Raw genomic sequence first — 6,000 nt, 5'->3', positions numbered from 1 at the left:
GTGGGTTGTCAGTAAAATATTAAAGTACCATTAAACTAATGAATTGTTTAGTATTAGTGGGGAACAAAACATAAAAGCATGGGGGATTAATTGAATATTATGAGATGCCCATACCTTTGGGCATAAGACACTTGATAGTGGGCTGTAAGGGAACATCATGGGCAGAAATACTTTCCTAAGTGTTGATTAGAGTTGAAAAATGGGCTGAGGTTTTGTGTTTAAATATAGAGATTAGTAGAGACATTGGGGGACCTTTTTTTGAAATGGGCAGTAAGGGTTGAGAGTCAAAAAAATAGAAAAGTCCAAAGATTGGCACACATTGCCTGTCTTTGAAAAAGATTGAGAAAGCTATTGTTGCATTAGTTTTCTGAAATCAAATTAAAATTCCAGTTGATGAGTTGCATGTTTCTAGCTTGATTTCTGATTGTGAGAGTCTTAGAGGTTCCCTAGTTGGTTTTCTAGTGACTTTGGGTTTATTCAGGCTGGTTTTGAGTCAGTTCTTGTAATTTTGTTGGGTTTTAAACACTTCTGGATTTCTGGTTTATCGCTTGGGTCTGTTGCATATGTCACTAGCTGTTGGTACCTGCTGTTTGGTACTCCAAGTGTTTGTTTGATGTTCTGTTGTGTTGTATTGCTACTGTTGCTGATCCTCTTCTCCTTCTTCTTGTCCTGTTTTTCCAATCCAGGTACACTTTTCGAATCGCCTTGATGTAGCTCCTTGAAGTTGAAAAATGGAAATATTCACAGATTTGTGTTCATTTGTAGGCTGCCTGTTGTTTACAATTGGATGAGTTGTTAGTTAATTATATCTAGTCGATATTGATTATGTGTTTAGTATTATGTGAATAGTGGATACACACGGATTGTAATTAAGAGCTACTAAACTACTATGTTCTTGTTGACATGCTGTTAGTTTACAAATTTGAACTGCTAGGTTGTCAGATGCTTTACCATAACAATTAGTACTATATGAAGTTATTTGAACTCTTGATTTGTTTTGCTATAAGGGATTCATGTCAAAGTGGGCAACTAGTTAGGGACAATAATTTAATTAGAAACGGAAGCATCAGAATGTTCGAATGTGCGCTGGTTTGATTTGGGACTACTTGAATTCATGGTTATCTAGCAACCGCTTTAGTATAGATAGTGCTCACTTTAGTATAGCACTATTCTGTTGAAAAATCAAATTCAGAAACATGATTGGGGTTGCAAATGTATGATGGGTCATCAAGTTTGATTTCGAGTTAAACCTAATATTAGTAGGCATCAACAGTTTAGGCTAGTAATATCAGTAGGCATCATCAGTAACTTGTTTAAAATTAGCAGGCACCGTTAGCACTGACTAAATAAATTGGTCATGATAAATTGATAATTGGATATGAATAAGTAGTTAATTTGAACGAGTGTACGTCGTAGTATTTTATTACTATTTGGTAAACACACTCTGGAGAGTTGGAGTAATTGTGGTGTGCAAGCTTATCCCGCGATCTTCTCGGCCTGATCCTGTTCATTTGAACTAGGCTAGTCCTAGGCCCACTTTGGATCACTGAAAATTCATGATTGGCCTGCACGAATTTTCTGGCTTGGGCTCTTTGATCCCATGACTGATATGGTATGTTGACACTTAAGGATGGACTGGGCTTTTAAGTTAGGTAGTGGATTCACATTAAAAGGTTCGTCCTTTCGTTTGGATCCGGACTTGAACTATGAGGCCCGATTTTGTAATGCCAATTAATTAGGACTTTTCCTTTTTTTTAGAGACAAATAAAGTAGAAAATTATAGATTGCTTTAGGTTTGCCCTTTTAAAATAAGAATGAGATGAGCCTCGCCAAATAAAGCACCTAGATTGCGGGGCCCTCGATAATTGTACATATTAAAATACTTAGATTTCGGGAGAGGCCGTTTAGCGAGTTTCACGACCATTTCCCAAAATAACCACGTGTTAGTCTCTTTAAGCGCGTACTTTAAATAATATTACCTTTTTAAACCCGGGTGCACATTTATGTGATCCAAATCCAAATCTCAACGAAGTCAAAATATGTCGACAATCACGGGTACATTGATTGTGACGTGGTTCGAGATGCATTTCCACGATGCTGCAAATTCCTTAAAAAATGATGAAGGAGACGAGCCTCGACAAACAAGAATACACAAATTGCGGGGCCCTCAACGGACAGTTATTTCAAATGCTTAGATTTCGAGACAGGCCGCATAGCGAACTTTACGGCTTTTCTCAAAATAACAACGCATTAGTATCTTTAGGCGCGTATTTAATAATGTTATCTTCCTAAACTCGGTGCACATTTATGTGACCCAAATCCAAATCTCAACAAAGTTGGAACGTATCGAAAATTGCGGGTACATTTATGTGGCACAGTTCGAGATGCATTCTCACGACGTTGCAATTCTTTGAATAAATAATAATAAAAGCGGTAAATAGCTAAAATTCGCACATAGGTTCAACATGTATTAAAATCAGATAAAAAAGATGAATATGACAGTTGAGCGACCGTGCTAGACCCACGGAACTCGGAAATGCCTAACGCCTTCTCCCGGGTTAACAGAATTCCTTACCCGAATTTCTGGTTCGCGGACTGTAATACAGAGTTAATATTTTCCTCGATTCAGGATTCAACCGGTGACTTGGGACACTATATATCTCCCAAGTGGCGACTCTGAATTAAATAATAAATCCTGTTTTGATTATCCTTTAATTGGAAAAACTCCCTCTGCGCCCCTGCGGGCGAAAAGGAGGTGTGACATTTTATACTTGAATAATCATGTTATGTTTTAGACTTGAATATGAATGTTATATTTTAAAGATTTGGTTAGTATGTTTAAAATAGAAATGTGAGTTAGTATTTTAATAATTGAATGTTATTTGGGTGTGATATTAGGTGTTTGATCAGTGATGATGAATTAGGTGTTTGATTGATTGGATGTTTTATTTGGTAGGTGTGTAGTTGAAAAAATAACAGAACTCTGTTAAAATTTTCCTAAATTTGAGGTTTATTTCCGACCGATTCAGTCGCAATTATTACCTAAAAATTCCTAGATTTGCTAATGTTTCAGTCAGAAATTTTTTACCGTTTCAGTCGCAAATTATTTGCGATAATATGTTTTCCGATTGATCGTTTTTAGTCGGAAATCCATTAAAAAGCTCGATTTGGGGCTGTTTTGACGATCAAAATTTAGTCATTTTCTAGTAGTCTTTTGACCCGAATTGTAACCGGATGCAGCTCTCCCTCAACCGTAGGCACCTATCTTTCTCCCTTATTAATACTAGGAAATATATCAATTATTTACCATGTAACGATATCACCCCTTTTGTTTTACCCGACATGCTAGTATGACTAAATTTAAACTTGATCGGTTCAACTCTAAGATTTGAATATATATATTTATATATACACACACACACACACAATATATATATATATATATATATATATATATATATATATATATATATATATATATATATATATATATATTAGGTTCATTTGAATTAATTGTAAAAAATAATAATTTACATTTACCTCGACATGTATATAATGTATCAGAAAATATCTCAGAAACTTTTATAATCTTAAACATGTCATTCTTATAAGAACATTACACACACAAAAAATGATGCTAAATAAAGAACTTCTAAATACAAAAAAACATATCAAAATTTTTAATTACAATTAAAAAAAATCATATGAAAGAAAACAAAACAAATAGTTTCTTTTAATGTAAATATAAAACTTTACTACTATTTTGCAGGGGAATTGTGAAGTATGTCCAAATGTTATTTAACTATTTTCAGGAGTTTTTCGCAGCTTCTAGACTTAGTGCAAATATGGACAAAAGCTCCATTTATTTTGGAGGAGTGAACGATGTAATGCAATAACAGATTATGGTGGCAACTGATTTTGCAAATAGTGACTTGCCTATAAGGTATTTGGGAGATCCATTGAGCTCAAAGAGACTCTCAGTTATTTAATGTCAACCTTTGCTTGATAAGATGCTAGGTAGAATTCAAAGCTGGACAACAAAGCTCTTATCCTATGCAGATAGGGTCCGGTTGATAAAAAGTGTTATGTTTTGGTCACAAATCTTTGTGCTACCCGTAAAGGTAGCCAAGCTAATAGAGTCTACTTGTCAGACATACTTGTGGACTAGAGGGGGGAGGGGTGGTTGAACTATCTAAAAGGGATTTACTTGCATGGGAAAGAGTCTGGTACCCCCAAGTAGCAGATGAAATGAATGTTTTGGATGTGCCTAGTTGGAATAAAGTAGCCATATGTAAGATTCTATGAAATTTGTGTACCAAAAAAGATAGTTTGTGGGTAAAATAGGTTCACACTTACTATATAAAAGAGCAGCAAATCTGGAATATTGCATCAAAACAAGACTCATGGATAGTGCAAAAAATTTTGAAGGCTAGAAGGTATGTCGAACAAGCAGGAATGGGGGGAGCTTAGTTTCAGGCAATGACAATATTTTCTATCAAGCAAATGTATGTCTAGATTAGAGGTGTTTTTCTGTAATGACTCGGTCGGTCATTTTAAGAATTAACGCCCCGATCCCTTATTAACTACATTTCCCGTGTTTGTTTCTGCTACTGTGAGTTGCTGGGAGGATTTATTTGGAGTTTCAGAGAGTTTTGGAACACTTAGTCCCTAAATGAGAGTTTAAGTTTTAGAATTTGGACCGTAGTTGGAGCAGTATGAAGACGGCATCGAAATGGAATTCCAACGGTTCTGTTAGCTCTGTTAGGTGATTTCAGGCTTAAGGGCGTGCTCGGATTGTAATTTAGAGGTCCGTAGCTAATTTAGGCTTGAAATGCCGAAAGTTGAATTTTTGAAGTTTCCGGTTTGATAGTGAGATTTTGATCTAAGGTTAGAATGGAATTCCGGATGTTGAAGTGGCTCCGTAGTGTTGAATGTGATGTGTGTGCAAGATTTCACGTCATTCGAACGAAAGTTGATAGACCTTTTGATCGAAAGCGTAATTTGAGAGTTTTTGGAGTTTTTAGGCTTGAATCCAATGTTAATTGGTTGATTAGATGTTGTTTGTGGTGTTTGGAAGATTTGTATGAGTTTAGATATTGGTATATGACTTGTTCGTACTTTTGGTCGAGGTCCAAGGGGCCTCGGGATGATTTCGGATGGTTAACAGGAAGTTTGGAGTTGGGAATTTGCAGCTGAAGCTGCTGAGTCTGCTGTCATAACCGCACCTGCGGCTTGGGGACCGCAGGTGCGAGCTTGTAGAAGCGAAAGGGGAGCCGCAGATGCGGTCAAGAAGAAGAAGGGATGGAACCGCAGATGCGGGAGTTTTGCTGCACCTGCGAGACCGTAGGTTCGGATAGGTAGTCGCAAAAGGGAAAGTCTCCGTTTAATGAAAAGTCACGGGTGTGACTTGGTCTACGCAAAAGTGGGACTGCAGGTGCGGTCCCATAGCCGCAGATGCGATTTCACTGGTCAGAAAAGGGCAGAAACGAGGTTTTAGTTTCAAAACTTGGAAAATTGATTTGGGAGCTCGGGCTTGGCGATTTTGAGTGAGATTTTCACCTGGGTGTCTTGGGTAAGTAATTCTTACTCGGTTTTGATTAATTTTCATGAATCTATGCTTAAATTCATCCTTTGAATTCGAATTTGGGATGAAAACTTGGAGAAAATCGGAAAAGTTCCTAGGCTTAACTTTTGGAGTTTTGATCTAGGTTTTGATGCCGGATTGGGATAATTTTGGTATAAATGAACTCGTGAGAGTATGAGGATTTTGAATTTGTAAATTTTACCTGAATCCGAGACGTGGGCCCGATGGGCGTTTTGGTTATTTTTCTTAATTTCGCTTATTAGCTTAGAATTAATTAGTGAAATCAGTTACTTGAAGTTATATTTATATTATGTAATTGAATTGAATAGATTTGAGCCATTTGGAGTCGAGTACTCGTGGCAAGAGCGTGGTTTCAAATTGATTTTGAGTCGGTTCGAGGTAAGTGGCTTGCCTAA

The sequence above is a fragment of the Nicotiana tabacum genome, chromosome 12 (genome assembly GCF_000715075.1).
Source record: "Nicotiana tabacum cultivar K326 chromosome 12, ASM71507v2, whole genome shotgun sequence".
Taxonomy (NCBI): domain Eukaryota; kingdom Viridiplantae; phylum Streptophyta; class Magnoliopsida; order Solanales; family Solanaceae; genus Nicotiana; species Nicotiana tabacum.
This window is presented reverse-complemented; position numbering follows the sequence as displayed.